General features: G+C 39.5%; 1 pseudogene; it reads right to left on the minus strand.

The window, feature by feature from the left end:
- Window positions 1–1598: 1598 nt before the first annotated feature.
- The window catches only part of LOC110284585 (tubulin beta-4A chain pseudogene), a 30340-nt pseudogene continuing 7671 nt past the window's right edge, over window positions 1599–24267 (minus strand).

The raw sequence follows: 24267 nt of genomic DNA on the forward strand, positions 1-24267 counted from the left end.
AATCTGTTCTTTAAGAGTCAATGGACATGTATTCTCAATCTACAAGTAGTTTGTGAAACCCATTTGAAATTTTGTATGTGGCATACAGTTCAAGTATCTTTTTCAGTCTGAACTCAAATGATGGTATAAAGTGAGGAAAAGTAAGAAACACTATCTTCCTGGTTTTCTTCCTGGGCTGATTCCCAGGAATTGGGCTTGATCATGGTACAAACTGTTCTTTATTAATATAAACATTTGGGCTGGACAGGTAGCTTCATTAGTAAAAGTAGCTATAGTAAAATCCTGAGGACCCAAGTTTGAATCTTTAGAACCCACATAAAAGCTGAACACCTACTTTGTGTTTGTCAACCTAGTATTCTTAATGAAGAAAAAGAATACTCTTTAGAGACTCACTGGCCAGATAACCTGGTATACTCATCAGTAGAGACCCCGCCTAAAGTGGTATAGAAGGCAAGAACTGACAATGAAGTTGTCTTTGGACAGACACAAGCATAATAGCAATATAAGCATACTTGTATGCATATAAACACACATATGTAACAAGTACACATCTACCTCTAAAACATGGGTGGATTGTGTGGACGAAACACAGATTAAGAACTGGAACTTCCTATACTAAAATACCCACATAACCTTAGTCATGTTAAGTAACTAAGAATTAATAAACTCAGTACTATAAATTTCTGAAGTTAAGACTTACGACGATGTGTCAGGGGTCACGTAACATGAAGGAGAAATATATTCTAAAATAACATAAGGAAATAGAGTGTAATAAAATGAGTCTAAAAACAAGATTCATGGTGAAAAAGGTGAAAGATGCTCATGTTCAGAAATCTCAGAGAGAAAACAATCCTTAGATGAAAGGGGAGAGAAATTGACCAGGAAACCATAAATAAATAAATAAATAAATAAATAAATAAATAAATAAAAACAGGTTGGTTATATTATTAACTGGAAACACATTGATTCATGAAGAAAATTGAATCATATTTTTTTTTCAAAGAAATGACTCATTTATTGATGGAGGGTCAGCAGGGGAGACCAGGTTGGGGTACATATTAATAAGGAGCTCTCTCACTCCAGGCAACAGGCCTCTCTTTCCTCTTCCTTCAGCACTTCTCTGGTAGGAACTAAACTAAGGTACAAGGGCAGAAACACACAAGGACTTATGGGAGCCAGAGTAAAGGTTCTGGGTCAGGAGTGGGGAGCTGTGAGTTCAGAGGTAAGGCAAGGTGAGAGGCTGGGGAAAATGTTAAGTCAAGATCTAAAATATCTGGGCATATCAGAGGTGGAGAATGTTTCAGGAGTGCTGGGGAATGGACAGGAAATAAAAGAAAGGATTTTCTATATATAAGGAGGTAGGGTGGGGCGGAGGGCGTTAATGGGAACTAGAAGAGCCCTTCCCTGGCAGATTGGAGAGATAGTGGGGTTTAGGAGTTAAAGGTGAAGCAAAGAGAAACAACCTGGTCTGTGGGCTTGGCCCTCATGATGAAGGTGCTCATGGGATCAGATGGAACAAGGGAGCTGGGTGCAGAGGTGGGGTGCTCAGGATCAAAGCATTGCTGGTATGCCCCAGGGGCAGAGTAATGGCAGGAGACTTAAGCCATCTCCTCTTCAGCCTCCTCTTCGAACTCGACCTCTGCAGCAGTGGCATCCTAATACTGCTGGTACTCGGACACCAAGTTCATATTGCTCTCTGCTTCCATAAACTCCATCTGGTCCATACCTTCGCCCGTGTACCAGTGCAGGAAGGCCTTGCACCTGAACATGGTGGTGAACTGCTCCAAGATGTGATTGAACTGCTCCTGGATGGCTTTGCTGTTGCTGATGAAAGTAGCTGCCATTTCCAGATTCCGGGATAGAATGTCACACAGGGCTGTATTGACATTGCTGGAGATCCACTCAACCAAGTAGCTGCTGTTCTTGCTCTGCACACTTAGCATCTGCTCGTCCACCTCCTGCATGGACATCCATCCCTAGAAGACAGTAGCCTTGGTCAGGTAGCAACCATGTAAGGTCACACATAGCCATCATGTTCTTAACATCAAACATCTGTTGGGTTAGCTCAGGAATGGTGAAGGCCTGGTACTGCTGGCTGCCCCTGCTGGTCAAGAGTGGGAATCCTAGCATGAAGAAGTGGAGACGGGGGAATGGCACCATGTTCACAGTCAGCTTGCATAGATCTACATTGAGCTTGCCTGGAAAGCGCAGGCAGGTGGTCACCTCACTCATGGTGGCTGGTGGCTGAGGTCCCCGTAGGTGGGTGTGGTCATTGTCCAAACAGTAGGTCTCATCTGTATTCTCTACCAGCTGATGTACAGACAGCGTGACATTGTAGGGTTCCACCACCATGTCAGACACTTTGGCTGGTGGCACCACGCTGAACATATTAATGACCTTGTCTGAGAACTCCAGGATCTTGCTGATGAGCAAGGTTCCCATGCCTGAGCCGGTGCCACCTCTGAGCGAGTGGGTGAGCTGGAAGACCTGGGGACAGTCACAGATTTCTGCCTCTTTGCGCACCATGTCCAGGACTACATCCACTAACTGCACCCTCGGTGTTAGTAACCCTTGGCTCAGTTGTTGCCTGCTCCGGATTGACCACACACAGTTTTCTGGCTGCTTCCAAAGGGGCCAGAGCAGATAGAGTCCACGGTGCTAGGTTTCAGGTCAACCAGCACAGCTCGGAAGACATAATTTCCACCTGTGGCCTCGTTGTAGTAGACACTGATTCTCTTCAGCTGGAGGTCACTGTCCCCATGATAAGTTCTAGTAGGCTTGATGCTATGTCATCACTAATGACTTTCCAGAACTTGGCTCCCATCTGGTTGCCACATTGCCCGGCTTCCAGGAGCACGATTTCCCACCTGATGGTGGACTGTTCGTGGACGGGTGTCGACCAGCTGCTGTGGCTCTGGCTCTGGCTCTGAATGAGATGGTTTCGGAACCGAATTATATAAATCTTAGTACTCAAATGAGGACTAACATTAGTTCAGTACAGAAATAGGCCAAGGAAGTGTGGTAGAGGTGTATAAGGTGTAGAGACTTAGGTGATTTTCAAGTGCTACTCCAAATCCAGCAATGGCCTGTTGGTGTCCTATGTGGCAGAATGTGAGCATGGTGATTAATTTGAATTAAAAAGCCTCTGAGCTTATACAAATAAGGGAGCTCACAGTGTTAAATTATAAGAAGTATGAAGTTGGCTACATTCTCTGTATTGAGGGATCTGATTTTAGAATGCAATGTAAATAATAAGCTTCCCTTCCTCCAATTTAATTCCACTCCAATCTGCCAAAGGAGCAGAATTTAAATCCCCCTACATCTGCAGCCAAGAAAAGCACTAGCTAAGTATTTATAAATAGAAAGCTACAGGTGGAATTCGAAGGGAGTGGAACCATTTCTCAGCAATAAAAAAAGCAGGGAGCCAGAGGCTTCTACAGATGACTTATAGGAAAGCACCCTTATTCCTTGTAGAGGCAGTATTAAAACAATAATGACTACCAAAAAATAAGAAGAAACCAGAAGTAGCAGGGTGTATTTAACTCAGCCAAACTTACAAGAAAGCACATCATGAACTATCAGAAGAGAATTGATAGCTCCAAAATAGGCCTTGATGAGAAAGAACTAGACAGACTTATGAGACTCTGCATAAGTATTCACTCCATAGTAGTACTAACTAATGTTAAACTTACTGGTAGTTAAATAGTTACTGTCCCAAGCAATTGTCTTAGCTTGTTTTTTTATTTTGTTGGAGACATATCCTTGCCTAGTCTCAAACTCATAGGACTCTGTTAGCTTCTGCCTTCTAGGTACTGAGATTAAAGGTGTATGCTATCACACTCAGTTCTATTTGCTTTTAACTCTCAACTTGATAAATTCTAGAGTGTTCTGAGACGGTACTCAATTAGGGAATTTTCAGGATGAGTTGAGCCTGTGAACAATGTCTGTGGGTATTGTCTTGACTATTAGTTGATTAATAAATATTAATATTACATAGCAATATTTTCTAGGTAGATAGTCCTGGACTGTTTAAAACAGCTAGCATTGATCTTGGCATTGATCAAGTCAAGAATGTTGTGATAAGTAAAAATAATACTGATGTAACATGATGGGCAGAATAGCTGGAGAGTTAATATCTTCTGATTACTGATGTTGATTTTACACAATAATCGCTCCTACCATTTCAAATATAGAGGCCTGACTCTACCTTTACGTTACAATGCTCAAGGTCCTTTTACTAGCAGTAAGAGGTTGGGAAGTCCAGGGTATCTCCACCTCTGTTCAATGCTACTGACAATTCTTTCTATGTAGAAGAAAGCTTTAAAAAGGGAGGACAGGGTAGGGGGTTTCCGGAGGAGATAACATTTGAAATGTAAATAAATGAAATATCCAATAAAAAATGGAGAAAATAGCGAATGCCTCTAGTTTCCTTTTTTTTATTTATATTTGCTTCGCATATATTCATGCTTGTGTGTGTATTTGTGTGTATGTACATGTGTGTCCCTCAAAGTTATCTGATAACATATCTGATGTCTTCCTAGATTACAGTCCACTTTGTTCATAGAGATAGGGTCTCTCAGGTGAATATGGATTTTGCTACTTCTTTCTAGTCTAGCTACTAAGTTTGCACAAGGATCCTGTTCCTCTGCCTCTGTGGTGCTGGAATTTCAGAGGGCCCACTATATGTATGTCTCATGGTTTTTTGTAGGTTATGGGAACTTGGAATCTTGTCTACACACTTGTATGGCAAGTGTTTTATCCACTGATCCATAGTTACAGCCCTGCAAGCTAATTTTGACAATGTATCAGTTTCCCCCTGATCTTTTTTTTCTTCCTTCTTTTATTGAAAATAGATTTTTTTCCACACCATACATTCTGAATATGGTTTTACCTTCCCTGACCCCTACAAGATTCTCCCCACTTTTCATTCCATCTGAATTCATACCCTTTCTGTTTCTCTTTAGAAAAGAAAAAGGCACCTAGAAAATAATAATGAAATAAAACAAAATAAAATAAACAAAGCAAAACAAACAGGAATATGGCAAACATATGTAGACACTGTGTTACACACATTTATACACAAGGAATCCCATAAAAACATAAAACTGAAAGTCATGATATATACTCAAAGGAGTTGTAAGGTTAAACAAAGGTCCAGACAAAACATTATGAGACAAAGAACCTCCAAGATGCCATTGAGTTTGGTTTTGGTTTTGTTTTTGTGTTTTGTTTTGGTGTGTGTGTATGTGTGTGTGTGTCCTACTGCTAGACAAAGAATGAGAGACATTGGGACATTCAATCTTAAATAGAATGTTTTATTTATTTATTTTAACATAAAATATCCTTTTCTCATATAAAACATCTTGACCACAATTTCTACTCCTTCCACTCCTCCTTGCTCCCTCCACCTCCCCCACTTCCCCAATTCCACTTTAGTCCTTTTTTCTTCAAAGGAGCAAGCCTCCAAGAAACAACTAAACATGACAAGACAAAATACAGTAAGACAAAGCGAAAAAACAATAGGAGGAAAAGAATCCCAAGAGTAATCAAAAGAGTGAGAGACACACCCACTTCCATTATGAAAAGCCCCAGAAGAACAACAAGCTAAAGCTATAGAACATACTCAAAGGGCCTGGTGCATACCCATGCAGGGCCGGTGCTTGCTGAGGCCAAATTAGTCCTGATTAGGTAATTCAATGGGCCGTAATCTCCTAGTGTCCTTCAACCCCTCTGACACTCAAATATTCCTTTCTCCTTTCTGTGGAGTTTCCTGATCTCAGAGAGGGACCTGACTGAGATCTCTAAGTGACCCTTTTTCTCCTTGTAATGTCTATCTCTGCAACCTGCTCCTATCTGCTGCTGGAAGAAACTTCTCTGATGAGGACTTAACAAGGCTCCAATAAGAATAGAAGATTGTCTTTAGAAATCATTTCTTCCATTTATTAGGTTCCACTCTAGGTATCTGAGATATCCAGTCTCTAGTTCCTGGCCCTTTAGACAGTGTCAGACGTGGTGGTGTGATCCTTAAGTTAAATGAGGCATTGGTTAGCCACTCCTAACCAACTACTGTGCCACCATTGCCCCAGCATATCTTGTAGGTAGGACAGATTTTAGGTCAACGGTATTGTGAGCTGGGTTGATGTCCAGGTTTCTCTTTCTTTAGCCTGTGGAGAACCATCTTGCAACAAAGAGACTAGAACATAGGGGTGACCAACTGGTTCTAACTGAAGTACAATTATAACACTTTCCCTCCTCTTTTCTTTCTCTTGCCCAGCCACTCCCAGTTACTCTCCTTCAAACCCTTCTCATACCCTCACACTCTCAAGTGGATAACCCTTTTTCTTTGATTATATTTGTTACAAAATCATACTACACATACACACACACACACACATACACACGGTGCAATATTTCCTAACTGGTTTTTACATAGTGAAATAATCCCTTAATGTCTGTGAGTACAGGCCATTAGACAATTTATTATTAGCATCGAATGCTTTCTCATTACAAGAAATATGTACATACATATTTTCTGTTGTTCATGTGTATTTTTTCTTACACTGGATTAAGGTATAACTTTTAGTGTCCTCTACCTATGTCACTACATCATTATTAGCAAGGCTTTTATGATCTATTCTATATCTGTTCTTTAAAAGAATTATTTAAACTCTGGTATATGCTAAAATCATAGAAGTATTGAAAAAAATCAAAAGACTCAAAGCACAGTAACTGGTCTCAAAAGATTAAAATTCTACTAGAGAAGTTAGGCATAAAGACAAGCAAATCAATCCATGTACAGTATAGAAACGACAGAGTTAAGTGAAGAGATGGATGCAGTTGATGGGTTTGCATTAGAATCAATGCTGTAGACATAATGGAAATTTTATCTAATATTCATTGCTTCTGAAAACCAGGGCATGTGTGGAAACTCTGTTCTCTTTTTTACTACAATATGGTTACACCTATTTGTATCTTAGAGCTATGATTCTTAATCTCTATCTATCAACCCTCCCCCATTTCTTTCTTTTTGTACCATGATGAGACTTCTTGGCTCATATGGTTAAATACAATTTTGTAGTTTTAGGCACAGTAGAATCATCATATCTACTTCTAAAAAAAAAACACCAAGGCAGAGTTTTCCAGTTAAACACTGGTTGATGTTTCATAGGCTTTTTCCAGTTTGTGTTAATATCTAATAATGTGTAGTTCCAGTTATTAAGATAGTATTAATAATTAAAAAATAAGCACAAGTGACTAGACACCCCCAAGACAGTGTTCATTCTTCAAAGTATCTTGTTCATAAGCAGTTTCAAAAGTGTTTTGAAAATCGTGTCAACCCTTCTATTTTGAGTCATTTTTTGCACTGTATTTTGTCTCCAACATATTTCATCTGAGGAGATTGGTCTTGCCTGCATCCAGCCTGCTGAAAGCTCCTCTGACCACAGTGCATGAGGCAATTCATGCCCTCTTATCCAAGCCCCAGCTGTACACCTGGCCTGTTTCTCTCCCAGACAGCATGTGCTTGGCATCACATTTTCATTCATGTTCCAGAGTAGTTCGTTCTCAACACAGGACTTGCTCCCTCCTGTCTCCAGGTTGATCCTTTCATGCTGTGTGAACGTGTCCACATGGAATTACTTTTTCTAAACCACTTACAATCTGCTCTTTTTATATATACCTCTGATGCATCTGCCATTGTGTCTCTGTTTCCTGTGTTGTGGAAATAAATGTTACAAATTTCAGCCACAGTACTAAAGTTTTCATCTTACCAAACAGTTTTTTTTTTCTGTCTCATTTTGAACAAACGTCAAAATTTTTAATTCGGTCTCTAGTCCCAGTATATACAACAATCTCTTCAAGAATAAGTTCAGTTTATTGTTGTCAAGTTGTCATTCTTCTTAGGCTGAATCAGCTTTTAAATTTCTGTTATTTTGTAGGTAAGTCATTTATATAAATTGCATAAAGGTTTACATTAGCATGATGGACTTTCCTCAGTAAGAATATCTTCAAAGTCCATTCCTCATTTTAGTCCCCAAGCTGCAACATTCAGAATAATAAATGCAAGTTAAAGTTAGAAATAGGCTGGGGGACAGCTTAGTCAGTAAAGTGTTTACCCTCAAGCCAGGGACTTGAATCTGAGTTTAACCTGCAGGACTTACTGTTAAGAATAAGCTGGTATGTGTTTATAATCTTCAGCACATTGAGGCAGAGCCAAATGTGATTTCCAGCTTTCTAGACCAATTATATACCTCACTGGAAAAAAATGCAAATCACAGTTAAATTTTCCTCTGGATTTCAATCCTTCTATCCCCTACAAATACATGTACAATTGAACACACACAAAAATAGACACACATATACATACACATACTAAATAGTGTCATAAAAATGAGTGAAGAAATGCAGGGACAAAAAAAGGAGCAGAGGCTGAAAGAAAGACCATCTAGAGACTGCTCACCTTGGGATCCATCCCATCCACAGACACTAAACCCTGACACTATTGCTGATACCAAGATGTGCTTGCAGACAGGAGCCTAGTATGGCTGCACTCTGAGAGACTTTGCCAGCACCTGACTAAGACAGATGCAGATACTCACAGCCAGCCATTGGACTTCACCCTGGGGAAGGGCTGAAGGAGCTAAAGGGGATTGTAATCCCATAGGAAGAACAACAGAATCAACTAACCAGACCCCTAAGAGCTCTAAACTAAAGCATCAACCAAAGACCACACATAAGCCAGTCCATAGGTCCCTATACATTAGTAACAGAGGACTGCCTTATCTGGCACCAATGGGAAGGCAGGCACTGATGCTGGATGGAGGCACTGATATGGAGGCTTGATGCTCCAGAGAGGGGGTATGCTACAGGGGTGAGGCAGGAGTGGGTGGGTGAGTGGAAGAGCACCCTCTTAGAGGCAAAGGGGAGGGAGGGTGAGCTGGAAGATTCATGGAGGAGAGACCAGGAATGGGGACAACACTGGAAATGTAAATAAATAATTAATTAAAAAAAGAATCAGAGTCCAGAGTGCAGGGAAATGCAAATCAAAACAACCCTGAGATTCCACCTCACAAGAGTCAGAATTGCTAAGATCAAAAATTCAGGTGACAGCAGATGCTGGTGAGAATGTGGAGAAAGAGGAACACTCCTCCATTGTTGGTGTGATTGCAAGCTTGTACAACTACTTTGGAAATCAGTCTGGCGGTTCCTTAGAAAATTGGACATAGTACTATCGGAGGATCCAGCAATACCTCTCCTGGGCATATATCCAGAAGATGTCCCAACCGGTAAGAAGGACACATGCTCCACTATGTTCATAGCAGCCTTATTTATAATAGCCAGAAGCTGGAACGAACCCAGATGCCCCTTAACAGAGGAATGGATACAGAAAATGTGGTACATTTACACAATGGAGTACTACTCAGCTATTAAAAAGAATGAATTTATGAAATTCCTAGCCAAATGGATGGACCTGGAGGACATCATCCTGAGTGAGGTAACACAATCACAAAGGAACTCACACAATATGTACTCACTGATAAGTGGATATTAGCCCAAAATTTAGGATACCCAAGATATAAGATACAATTTGCTAAACACATGACACTCAAGAAGAATGAAGACTGAAGTGTGGACACTATGCCCCTCCTTAGAATTGGGAACAAAACACCCATGGAAGGAGTTACAGAGACAAAGTTTGGAGCTGTGACGAAAGGATGGACCATCTAGAGACTGCCGAATCCAGGGATCCATCCCATAATCAGCTTCCAAACGCTGACACCATTGCATACACTAGCAAGAATTTGCTGAAAGGACCCAGATATAGCTGTCTCTTGTGAGACTATGCCGGGGCCTAGCAAACACAGAAGTGGATGCTCACAGTCAGCTAGTGGATGGATCACAGGGCTCCCAATGGAGGAGCTAGAGAAAGTACCCAAGGAGCTAAAGGGATCTGCAACCCTATAGGTGGAACAACATTATGAACTAACCAGTACCCCGGAGCTCTTGACTCTAGCTGCATATGTATCAAAAGATGGCCTAGTCGACCATCACTGGAAAGAGAGGCCCATTGGACCCACAAACTTTATATGCCCCAGTACAGGGGAACGCCAGGGCCAAAAAAATGGGAATGGGTGGGTAGGGAAGTGGGGGGGGAGGGTGTCGGGGACTTTTGGGATAGCATTGGAAATGTAATTGAGGAAAATATGTAATAAAAAAAAAAGAATCAGTGATTATCTCTAAGCATAACTTCAGATTTCTTTGTATTGTTTCATTTATATATAGGTTTGTAACAAACCCTTCGGGCCCATATAACATTTCCATGGATGAGCAAATGCCCTTTGAATTAGAATGAATTGTGCTGCTCATGTTTCTATTGAAAACTGCCTTACACTTAAAAAAGAGTCTCAAAATGCTACTACTATGAGATAAGCATTCTGTTATCTCTAAACTGTGCTTAAAAATCTGGATGAAAGAATGCTGACTATTGACTTAAAAATGCATAATTAAAGTTCTGCTTAGCAAATAGAAAATCCAATTTAAAGAATCCACAGTCATTTTTCTCCAGAAGTCATCCTCTTCATTTAACAAGTAATTCTCCATTCTCATGAAAGCAAATATTATTGATTTACATTACATGATTTAATACTAAATAAATAATCATAACATGTGTCAAAATTAGAAGGATGCTGTTCTCTCAGGTTATGTCTGTCTGATTGCTATGGGCTAGGAAAAATGAGAACTTTTTATCTGCCTAGGAAGTGTTAATGAACCCTGTGGTTTGAAATTCCTCTTTTCAAAATGGTTTAATCTTTGCTGGTTCCCCACATCTGTTGTACAATCCCTGTAAATAGGTCCACACTTAATGTGGGCATGTTGTAGAGATAGGCTAAATATATTTAACACTTTATTTGCTGTATTCATGAGAAAACAGACCAAAAACAAAAAAACAAAAAACAAAAAAAAAATAAAAACAAAAACCCATTTCCTTCTTCTCCTTTCCAAAGAAGAGGTAGAGCTAGGTATTAGTTATTCACTTCTTCAATAAAATAGAATGAAACCTTGAGTTTTCACTAAATGCTTGCTTAACCCACAATTCTCTTTACAAATTAAAATTCAATACTTCTATCAAATGGTTTATCAGTTTATTATGTTTTTCCATATTGCAGATTAAATCTAAGGCCTCTCACAGGCAAGGCAAGCAAACACTACTACTTAGCTGTGTCTCCAGCGTTTAACATGGAGCCCAAACAAACCTTGAACTCCTGGTTCTCATTATCTTTAACAAATCTTCTGATTACTCTCATTACAAGTATCTCCATGCCAGCTTTTCATAAGTATTTCTAATCTTTCTCCTTTAATTCTCCTGAATTGAAAACTTGCACACATATTTGTCTTAGTTAGGGTTTCCATTACTGTGAAGAGACAACATAGGCAAGGCAACTCTTATAAAGGAAAATATTTAATTGGGGCTGGCTTACAGTTTCAGAGGTACCATCCTTTATCATCAGGGTGGGAAGTATGGCAGTGTCCAGGCAGCCACTATACTGGAAATGTTGGGAGGTCTACATCTTAATCCAAAGGAAACCAGGAACAGACTGGCATCCTTAGGTAGCTAGGAGGAAGCTCTATTCGGCCACCCCTACAGTGATACACTTCCTTTGACAAGGCCATACCTACTCCAACAAAGCCATGGTTCAAGTCCCTGCACCAAGCATATTCAAACCACTACAATACCCATCTAATAATATTTAATAGCACTGAAGATATTTTATTCTAATTCCTAAAATGTTATTTTTGTCTTTATAACTTTCACAGACAGCAACCACACATTACTGGATTAAACCCATCTCAGATGATTCGACAATGAAGTCACTATCCTTTTAAACTGAAATATTGGCTTACCTAATCTAAAAGAGCCCTTTAGTTAATTAGAAGGGTTGAAGAGGTTTGGATTTATAAAAACAAAGCAAAGCTTTGGTTTTTCTTTTGGGGTAGAGGACCTGTTGGCTACCTTCAGTATGGCTTGTTGACAGCCGCTTTCTTTGCTGTTTATAACATATCCAAGGAAAAATATAGTACCACTTCTCAATTAACACAGATGAAAGCTTGCTTCTTGGCCTGGCCTATATATTACCCCCGGATTTCTATGGCAGTAGTAAGCCAGAGGTTAAACAGTTTGGGAAGACACACTTGGAAGTTCTGCATTTGATTGAGTATATTATCCTTCCACATATAAATCAGAGGAGCTCCACAAAAGGAAGAATTTATGTCTTCTCACTTAGGTCCTTAGGAAATATACACTTAGTTCTAATGTGAAATTAGATGTTTGTGACATAGAGAAAACATAGCTAGATGCTACTGTTTTCTTTTATTATGAGAAAGACATGAAGGGATTAAGAAAAGAATCTGCATCTGTGAAATGATTCGAGGGGCTGAGAAGGTGAAGAGAACAGATCCCAGCTGTGCTGGAGTCTAGAATCCTCTGAATGCTGAACATAGAAAAGTAGTCATCCCTTCTTCTTCCTCTTCTTCCTCTTCTTCTTCCTCCTCCTCCTCTTCTTTTTCTTCTTCTTCTTTCTCCTCCTTCTCCCTCCTTCCTTCCTCCTCTTCCCCTCTTCCTCTTCCTCTCCCCTTCCTTCTCCTCCTCTTCTTTCCACATTTAAACGGCTGTCATTTTTTAATTTTAGAGATTCACAACAGAGATTATAACATAATTGCATCATTTCCTCCTGCCCTTTACTTTCTTCAAACCCTTCTAAATATGCCTCCTTTCTCTATCACAAGCTCATCAACTCTTTTTAAATAATTAGTTACATAAGATTAAGTGTGTATACATAGATATTCTAAATATAACCTGAGTAGTCTGTATAATGTTACTCTTTTGCAGGTTTTCAGGGATTGCTATTGGATTCGTTTTCTATTGTTGTTCTCTTCCATGGAAAAGATTATTCCCATACTTTCAGCATTCATTGGTTGCCTGTAGTATTTTGTCCAAGGTTGACACCTCATGGGATTTTCTCTGTCCATTTTGGCATGTTGGACCATGTCGCTGTACTGTTCATATTTTGGCAGTCATGTTGGTGAGATTTATGGGTCTAACTTATGACAATAGTAAGAGACACAATTTCACAGCAAACACCCTGATTTTCTGCCTATTAAATTTTATTTTTCGGTTTTTTGAGACAGGTTTCTCTGTATAGCCCTGGCTGTCCTGGAACTCACTCTGTAGACCAGGCTGGCCTCTAACTCAGAAATCCCCCTGTCTCTGCCTCCCAAGTGCTTGGATTAAAGGCATACGCCACCACTGCCCGGCTAAAAAATTGTTTGCCCTTATTCCATAATGTTCCCTAAGTTTTCGACATAGGAGTTGGTTTGCAGATATACTGATTGGATTTGGGGCTTAACAACTCTGCATTTGGCATATGGTTTTCTTTAGTGGTTGCTATATAAGAAAATTTTTCTGGATGAGGGGAGGGAACTATATTTATCTATAGGTATAAAGACAAGATGTTTAGATTGGTCTTAGAGATTATGCTGGTTTAGTAAATTAATGGTTGTAGCTTCTCTAATATCCATCACCTCACTAGCACTGATTGGTTTGGTGGATTTCTAGTACCAGTCATGGACTCCCTCCTGTTGGTCTTAGTTTAATTAAAGAGTTGTTGACTGATGCCAAGGTAGATTTGCCACTACTGCACCGTTGGAGTTCTTAGGCCAGGACAGTCACTATTGTGCTTCATTAATAACATAACTGAATATAACTGCTAGTTGTTTGGAAACTTGCATGGTACCTTCTTCCTTCTTTACCATGAAAGTTAATCCTCAGAGTGATGGTATCCAGGTCTTTTTCAGCTCACAGGCATCTAGGCCATGTTTCTGAAATTCATGATGACTTTACCAATCAGGACTTCTACCTCTAGTGGGCAACCCTTTACTATAATAATACCCTGTAAGTTTTGAGAGTCCTCTGTTCAACAATTCAAAAGAGGGCATGTCTAGTATTGGAGTATTTGTTAGATGGCCTTTGACTCCTGGGAGGTACTTTGAGAAATCGTTTAAATTATATATGTATATTAATACACAGAATTACATGTATTATAAGATTTAGAGATATGGCTAATAGCATGATTCCCTATGACATTTTCAGATATCCTTATTGTTTTTATATCCTCCTTAGTTTCTATTTGCACTCTCCTCTCTCTAAATTCCCCCCACTCTTTTCATTTCTATCATATATCATTTGTACCCTAGTATTATTCCTCACTGGACTGCCCCCCAGCAATCCTATCCCAGCAATGACTCCATTTGACTTTTCTGGTTTTTGCAGTCACTCTATGATAAGCACTCACATTTGAAGATTTTGAGTTAAGGGGCTCCAATGGGAGAGAACATGCTACATTCATATTTCTGGGCGTGATTACCTCACTTAATATGATATTTTCTGTGAAGTGTTAAGTTCAAGATTCCAATTACTTTAATATAATTAATAATTGATTATTCTATAGTATATTATATTATTTAAAGAATGTCTGATATTATGAGGAATTTATGTGCTTAAAAATAATATGGGCCTATGAAATTATTAAATTATCAAAAGTAAGAAAGTAGAGGAGTTGAAATCAGTTTGGCGGTTCCTCAGAAAATTGGACATAATACTACCAGAGGATCCAGCAATACCTCTCCTGGGCATATATCCTGAAGATGTTCCAACCGGTATGAAGGACACATGCTCCACTATGTTCATAGCAGCCTTATTTATAATAGCCAGAAGCTGGAAATAACCCAGATGCCCCTCAACAGAGGAATGGATACAGAAAATGTGGTACATTTACACAATGGAGTACTACTCAGCTATTAAAAGGAATGAATTTATGAAATTCCTAGGCAAATGGATGGATCTGGAGGGCATCATTCTGAGTGAGGTAACATATTCACAAAGGAACTCACACAATATGTACTCACTGATAAGTGGATATTAGCCCAAAAACTTAGGATACCCAAGATATAAGATACAATTTGTTAAATGCATGAAACTCAAGAAGAACGAAGACCAAAGTATGGACACTGTGCCCCTTCTTGGAATTGGGAACAAAACACCCATGGAAAGAGTTACAGAGATAAAGTCTGGAGCTGTGAAGAAAGGATGGACCATCTAAAGACTGCCATATCCAGGGATCCATCCCATAATCAGCTTCCAAACGCTGACACCATTTCATACACTAGCAAGATTTTGCTGTCTCTTGTGAGACAATGCCGGGGCCTAGCAAACACAGAAGTGGATACTCACAGTCAGCTATTGGATGGCTCACAGGGCCCCCAATGGAGGAGCTAGAGAAAGTACCCAAGGAGCTAAAGGGAACTGCAACCCCATAGGTGGATCATTATTATGAACTAACCAGTACTCCAGAGCTCTTGTCTCTAGCTGCATTTGTATCAAAAGATGGCCTGGTAGGCCATCACTGGAAAGAGAGGCCCATTGGACTTGCCAACTTTATATGCCCCAGTACAGGGGAATGCCAGGGCCAAGGGGTGGGGGTGGGTGGGTGGGGGACTGGGGGGGGGAGTGTATTGGGGACTTTTTGGATAGCATTGGAAATGTAATTGAGGAAATTACCTAATAAAAAAAAAATAATAATTCAAACCTAATAAATATAAAATATCACAGTTGTGACCCATCTTTAACATCTAGTATTATCAGAGGTGAAGAAATAACAGAGGCAGAATTATGATGGTTAATAAAATGAAAAGTAAAAGGGAATCAGAAGAAGAGGTGTGCAAAGAGGGCAATGGAAGTGGATATGGGCCAGGTGCATGATATGAATATATAAAAATGTCCTAATAAAACTGTTCATAATGTACAATGATGAAAAGAGAAACATAACCACAATGCAGATTTCAATAAATTAGAAACTGAAGATGAGTATCTACCAGTTTTTTCTGTGTAGAATATGTGAATATATATTCATACATATAAATATTTAATATATATTGAATAAACTTTCAGTTTTAAACATCTCTTTTTTCATCAAATTAATTTGCATTTTTAAATTCTCTTCTTCAGCTGAATGTGTTCTGATTTTAAAGTAGAGTCAACTGAAAAGAAAAATTACTTTTGCAGCAAATAACAATTTTTTTATTGTTTAGGTGCTTAGAGAGGGTAAGCATTCTTTACACTTGTATTGCCACTCCTGACAGACAAGGATTCTGCTGTATTTAAGTGGAGTGTCCTCATTCCTTGTCACTGATAGATGTGTTTTCTGTGTTTTCCCCCTCACTTGCTTTTCATCAGTCATGGATCAGTCATAGAAGCCTTCCCTTTATCTGAAGACTGTCAGCCCAGCCATCTGCTTAGCTGACACAGCTTTTTGGCTATGTGTACTGGAAAGACTCCTCTCACTTTGATAAGAGCAGCTGCCAGAACAACAACAAAAAAGGACCATTTGCACCTGCCTGATTGCATCTCTTATAGACCAAAAGCAAAACAGGTCTGCCATTCAACCTGTTCACCATTTACTGTGGAGATATAGTGACTGGAAGCCCAGAAATGTGGTCAGGAAAGGGAAGGCTTTAAATTTAATAGAATTTTACTTTTGTGCTTTCTTTTTATATAGTGAAAATTAGAGAAAATGAAAAGGTTATGCCAAAGGACAGTGTCAGCTTCTAATCTTATTTTGACCTCCTTCATTTTGCCTTAATGTCTGAATTAACTATAGTTTTAGGTAACCCCTTTACAGCCATTAAGCTGAATTTCTTCCTGTAAACTTCATCTCTACAATCTAACTCTCCCTTATAGATTAACTAGCAGGCAATTGATAAGCATATGCATCAGCTGTGGAATAGCAGATGTGACTGTTTTTGTCATCAGAATAGAAAGAGAAAATTGCATATGAACAATGAAAAGAAATAAGATTTGAACATGGCACACAATAAGGATGGATAGTGCTTGGAGGAAGTCAACTGAACATATCTGGGTGCACATATGAATGGCAACTTTTTTTCTGAGAAGGTAGCCTATGCAAGAAAATTTGTATCATGTATAAATATAAAACTTATGTAAATATTTATATTCTTTATATGTTATATTTTTCAAAGGTTTTTACTGCTTAACTTGTGCTCCACAATGCATATTCATTGTTTACAACTTTAATGATTTTATTGTATAATTTTACTTAATTTTTTAATATTTATTATTTTTAGTGTACTTTTATATGTGTGTGTGTGAGGAGAGAGAGAGAGAGAGAGAGAGAGAGAGAGAGAGAGAGAGAGAGAGTTGGAGGCAGGGTGTTTTTTTCCTCCTTGGGTACCCATCATGCCTTCCCAAACATGATATGCTGTACCCTCAAACCATAAACTGAAAATAACCTCTTCTCTCTTATATTATTTCTTATCATATACTTATTTTGATTTCTGAAATGAGAAGAGCAACAAATACAACATTAACTAATATACTTAGCTATAAGACAAGTTAATATGAATGCATGCTGTCATTTTACATCAGGTTGCAGAAATAGTAAATAGTAAACCCTGTCTCCATTTTTGGTCACTGAACTGTGTTGATATAAACTTTCCTGTATCTGAGCTGCAGTTAATAGATACTAGAACTTACAGCTATTATTATTTCAGACTTTTTCTTATTTATAGATGATTACTTAACCTGTTTTCTATAGTTTCTGCTTGAAAACCCTCTCACCTTCCAAGCACTGACTCAGGAAAGAAGAGGGGGGCGCTGTTCCTTCTTTGTTGAATCTGTCTATCATGCTAAGAGGTCATGTCTTTTACCCAAGACAGAGTGTGCTGTAATGGAGCCTCTTCTATTGTCTTCAGAACATGTTGTCCTTTACTTTGAAATATGAATCAACACTTTTGCTTTTTATTACAAACAAAAGTGCATAGTTTTTATTAGCAAAAGTTTAGTGGTTTGAAGGTTTTGGTGACTGAGACTTACCAGAATGCTCTGCATATAACCAAGGCTGGTAGTGACAAACTAAATTGTCACAATATTCACTCCCCTGTAATTCACATAACATCCATAACATGCATTCTGTCTACCTTCATGATCCAGAGAACATTGTAGAAAATGGAAGAAAAGATTAGATGATACTAGGACTATAAAATGGTGCCTCTTATAGATGAAAGAAGTTACAATCACCATGTAGCAGCTGTAGCTACTGGCAAGCCATGTACAGAATGAGACAAATGTAGGAGCAGATCTAGCTTGGAAGAAAAAAGAAGTCAGCTGAAGATAGGGCAATGGAATGTATGATTAAAACATATATACACACATGCAATTGTCAAAAACTGCAAATGATAGTCAAAGATACTGCAAATAGCCTTGACAGTTTCAAGTTACTAGATCTCTCTTATAAGGTAAGTATACAAGTACATACTTTTTTTGCAAAATAATTTTTATTTGAAACCTGAGGAACAGTGGCGACTGCAAGAAAACAGACTGCTTAAAATTTGCAACATCTGATCTTGATAGAAAGCCTGCAGAGGAGGATCTAGGTAGGCATTGCCTCATGTCCTGAGTGAAGTCCATAGTCACAGCATTGACTATCAACACATCCAGAAAATAAATATATGGGCATTGGTGCCTAATGTATGGTACATGGTATAATTCCAGCATTCAGGAGACAAAAGCAGGCAGATTCCCTGTAAGACAAGTCCACATAGTCAGTTCTAATCCAAGCAGGGCAAGTGTGATAAATTAATTCAACAAAATGATAACATCTTTCTGCTGACCCTCAGGGATTCCAATCCTTTTCCCCTATTTTTCTACTAGCCAATTATGTTCCCCTCTCTGCTCCCCACCCCCCAGCCAATCCCCTTTCCCTTGTGCTACCTTGGGAGGTAGGAGGTTGGCTGGACCCTCCAGAATGTACCAGAGACCTGGGAGGTGAAAGACTCTCAGGACTGAAAGAGAGGAACCTTAGATGATGCCATACAGTGGGGAAACAATTTTGTAGATCCTACCTCCAGCAGAAAGACAGGGCATCAAGTGAGGGATGGGATTGCCAACCCATAGTCAAAACTCTGATCCATAATTGTTCCTGTCTGAAAGAACTGCAGGGATGGAAATGGAGAGAAGCCTGAGGAAAAGAAGGTCCAGCAACAGGCCCAAAGTGAGATCCAGCTTAAGGGGAGGCCCCAAGACCTGACATCATTATCAAGGCTAAGGAGTGCTCACAAAAATGGGACTGAGCATGACTGGCCTCCAAAAGACCCAATAAGCTGCTGAAAAAGTCAGATGCAGATATTTGCACCAAACCAATGGACAGAAGCAGCTGACCCCTGTGGTTGAATTAGGGGAAAGCTGAAGAAGCTGAAAAGGAGGGTGGTGGCCCTGTAAGTGGAACAGCAGTCTCAATTAACCTGGACCCCAAGATCTCTCAGATACTGGAACACCAACCAGCAGCATACACCAGCTGATATGAGGGCCCCATACACAGTTTAGGACTGGGGTCTTGGTTTAGTCAGAGAAGATGCACCTAACCCTCAAGAGACTGGAGGCCCCAGGGAGTTTAGAGGTCTGGTAGGGTGGAGGTGGGGGGCAAGGACATCCTCGTGGAGACAAGGGGAAAGGGAGGAGGTTGGTATGTGGAGTCGGAGGGTGGACCAGAAGGGGAATGAAATCTGGAGTTTAAAATTAAAAACAAACAAACAACCCAATAACATCAAGGCAATGTGACCAGGCATCCTGAAGTCTTTTACTTCTTGGATGTGTATGGAGCTTTTCTTTCTGAAAGTTGGTGGAGAAAGATCATTGGGAAGAGAGGCCCCTTGGTCTAGCAAACTTTATATGCCCCAGTACAGGGGAATGCCAGGGCCAAGAAGTGGGAGTGAGTGAGTAGGGGAGCAGAGCAGGGAGAGGGTATAGGGGACTTTTGGGATAGCATTTGAAATGTAAATGAAAAAAATATCTAATAAAAAATGTGGGGAAAATAAAACAAAAGGAAAGAAAATAAGCTGAGTGCTTTCTCTGCCTCTCTGAGCTAGCAGGTTTTTATCCTAGCATATGGCTCCTGAGTCTTCATTGGTAAAATTGAACAGCTTCCAAACGCTGACACCATTGCATACACTAACAAGATTTTGCTGAAAGGACCCTGATATAGCTGTCTCTTGTGAGACTATGCTGGGCCTAGCAAACACAGAAGTGGATGCTCACAGTCAGCTATTGGATGATGGATCACAGGGCCCCCAATAGAGGAGCTAGAGAAAGTACCCAAGGAGCTGGAGGGATCTGCAGCCCTGTAAGTGGAGCAACCATATGAACTAACCAGTACCCCCCAGAGCTCTTGTCTCTAGCTGCATATGTACCAGAAGATGGTAGATATGGCCATCAGTGGAAAGAGAGGCCCATTGATCATGCAAACTTTATATGCCTCAGGACAGGAGAACGCCAGGGCCAAGAAGTGGGAGTGGGTGGGTGGGGGAGTGGGTGGGAGAGCGTGTGGGGAACTTTTGGGATAGCATTGGAAATGTAAATGAAATAAATACCTAATTAAAAATGAAAAAAAATTGAACAACTGGGATTTTCATTTTATTCACTTTATATCCTGTTCACTATCTTCCCTCCTTGTCCCCGCTCTTACAGTCCTTCCCCCAATTGTCCCTGGGTATTCCCCCCACCCTGGTACATCAAGTCTCTTCAGGGCTAGGCACTTTTTCTCCCATTGTGGCCAGACAAGACAGCCCAACCCCAGTTAGGAGAATGGAATCTCATAGACAGGCAACAGTTTTAGGGATAGTCCCTATTCTGGTTGTTTGGGATTCACATGAAGACAAAGCTGTACTTATGTAGCATATGTGCAGAGTCCTGGATCTAGCCCATGTATGCTCTTTGGTTGGTGGTTCAGTCAGAGCCCCCAAGGGTCTGTTGACTCTGTGGAGTTCCTATGTCCTTCTGGCCCCTCAATCTTCCCCCCTGCCCCAACTCTCCCAAGAGTCCCCAAGCTCCATTGAATGCTTATCTATGGATTTTTGCATCTGCCTGAGTCAGTTGTTAGGTGGCACCTCTCAGAGCACAGCCATGTGAGGCTCCTTGCGCAAGCATAACAAAATATCATTAATAGTGTCAGGGATTGGTGCTTTCTCATAGATTCATGATTTTAAAATGTAACTTTAGTCCCCACTGTAAACACACCAGATGACCTTACCTGCATATTCTACCCTTCACTTGGTGATCTCAGAGCACTGCGTTCGAGTCATCCGGGGGAGTTGGTTTGTTTCAAGAATGCAGATAGTACCCTAAAACAAAATCAAGCATAAAGTGAGAACTTGAGAAGAAAAGTAACAGAAAAGCAAACTGACCATTTTTCTCTAAATGATGAAAATTCAAAGGCAGTCCAGTATATTTGAGCCAAGAATTTCAAGCTGAAAATCATGAAAAACACCTCCCCAAAGACTGGCCTACCAAAGGCCCTGTAAGCAATTCACTTAAATTGAGCAATTTTAAAATTATAAAAATACAATTTTATCTTTTATAAACTAAGCATTTCCATTTCCCATTATAACATGCTCTATTTATTTTGTAAATGGCTTTCAAGGTCTTTTCTTTAACATAAATGAATTATGCATGAATTTAGTGTATAAAATATTTTTCTCCCCATGGTATAAAGATAGTAAACATCCAGAATGTTTTTAAAATGTAATTTTCTGAAAAAAAATATGAAAACGTTTTAAAGGATAAGGCCAAGAAAATTATTTATTTTATTATTAATTTATACCTTTTTCCCTCTGTCTGAGAATAATACTTTTTAATTGTTTTATTTATTTTAACTTTTGAGAATATAAGATAATTACATTTTTCCCTTCCCTTTACTTCCTCATCTAAATTATTCCATATACTACTCTATGCTCTCTCAAATTTGTGACCCCTTTTTTTCATTTATTTGCTATCACATGAATATGTGGGTATGTATATAAATTTATCTCTATTCATAATATTTTTATATGTTTTCAGTGTTGATCATTTGGTATTGGATAACTAGTTGGTATGTTCTTTCTGAAGATTATGTTTCTTGCTCCCAGCATTCCTTTGTTGCTTATATTTCTTTTTATAGCATTGAAGTCTTGTGACCTTTCTCCTGTCCAGTTTGGTCTGTTTATTAGTGTTGTCTTTGTTCAACTCATTTAAGCAGCCATGTTGGTGTGACATTATGAATGAAGCTTCTAACATTATGAGGAGAGACACAATTTGACAACCAAATCCTTGATCCTCCAGCTGTTAAAATTTCTAACTCTTCTAATATTTCCTGAGCCAAAGGCACAGGAGTTAATTTGTAGATTTATTCATTGAGTCTTAATGCCACAACTCTGCATTTTTTTTCTTTTATCATTTGTACTTCTCTATAGTGGTTTCTGTCATTGCAAAGAGAAGTTTCCTTGATGAAGAGGGGAGACTAGAGTTATCTATGGGTATAAGGACCTACATTTAGAGTGTAGTTAAGGATTATATTGGTTTAGCAAAGGGTGGTTGTAGAATCTCCTTCAAAATGCATTTCATTAGCTCTGTGGAATTGTTTATATTTCCAGTACCAGGCATGAGTTTTCTCTTGTTGAACAGGTCATATGTACAATTAGAAGATTGTTGCTTATTGCCAAGATATGTGTGTCATTACTAGACTATTATTATCTTTGTGCTATGATCACTGTTAGTTTTGTTCAGTGCGGAGACCCCAATGGAGGAGTTGGGCAAGGACTGAAGGAGCTTAAGGGGTTTGCCATTCCATAGGAAGAACAACAATATCAACCAACCAGACCTCCAAACACTCAGGGACTAGACCACCAACCAAAGAGTAAACATGGGGGTACCCATGGCTCTATCTGGCTATGTAGCATAAGATTGCCTTATCAGGCAGCACTGGAAGGGGAAGCCCTCCATCTTGTGGAGGCTCAATGACTCAGGGTAGGAGAATGCTAGGGCACTGAGGCAGAAGTGGGTGGGCAGGTGGTGAAGGACTTTCATAGAGGCAAAGGGAGGGGGAAAGAGTAGGAGGTTTGTGGAGGGGAAACTGCGAAGGGGGATAACTTGAAGTGGAAATAAATAAAATAACCAATAAAAATGAAAAAACAGACATCTAAATAATTATGGTTATCATGAGTACCATATAATAAAAACAAACAAGCAAACAGGAAAAAAAGAGGAGAGAAAAAGCATAGGAAACATACAGATGCAGAAACAAACACATTCACCCACACTGAAACACCACAAAAACACAAAACCAGAAGTCATAATACATAAGAAAAAGACCTCAAAAGCACAGACAAGCATTATTAGACAAAAACCTCCAAAGTTACCGTTAAGGTTTTTAATGTTCTTGTTCCTGTTCCTGTTCCTGTTCTTGTTCCTGTTCCTGTTCCTGTTCCTGTTCCTGTTCCTGTTCCTGTTCCTGTTCCTGTTCCTGTTCCTGTTCCTGTTCCTATCCCTTTTCTTGTTCTTGTTTTCTTGTTGCTGTTGCTGTTGCTGTCTATGTTTTGTTTTGTTGGTTTGGGGTTTTTGTTTTGTCTTGTTTTGTTTTTGGTTATTTGTTTTTAATGTTGGTCATCTACTGCTGGGCATGGAGTCTATAGGGTCTGCCCTTAAGTGTGATTTGCACACCCAGTGAGACCCTGTTGGAGAACACTATTTTTTTCTTTTGCAAACTGTTATAAGTTGGAGATAGATTCTGGGTTATGGATGGTAGAATGTGTCTACTTCCCCTCTGTGCTCTGGGGTCCCATCTGGCTTAGACTTGTCAATCTGTACATTTTGCTAGTCTTTGTGAGTTTATATGGGCATTAGTCCTCTTTTGTCTACATTGCCCTATTTTTTTTATTGTCTTCCATGACCACTGGCTGTTATAATCTTTCCACCTCCCCTTCTCCAGAATTCCCTAGGTCCTGAAGGGAGCTATTTTGTGGAGACGCATAGTTTAGTACTGAGTGTTCCAAAGTCTCTCACTCTGTGAACATTGTCCAATTGTGGATCTCTACATTTGTTCCCATTTCCATTTCTTCTAGGAACCAATGTCCAGGCAGTAAAAGTGGTGATCTCACTAGTATTAACAGCTTATATTTTGCTAATAGTTAAAAATCAGAAGTAATAAATTACTACTATTGATATCTGCGTTAGCTGGGGTTTTTTATTGCTGGGGAGAAAATATGACCATGGCAACTCTTACAAAAGAAATCATTTATTTGGGGCTGACTTACAGGTTCAGAGGTTTAGTTCATTATTGTCATGACAAGAAACATGGTGGCACAAAGGCAAACATGGTTCAAAAGAAG

Source organism: Mus caroli, unplaced genomic scaffold (assembly GCF_978045245.1).
Source record: "Mus caroli unplaced genomic scaffold, Mus_caroli_1 scaffold_19, whole genome shotgun sequence".
NCBI classification, from domain to species: Eukaryota; Metazoa; Chordata; class Mammalia; order Rodentia; family Muridae; genus Mus; species Mus caroli.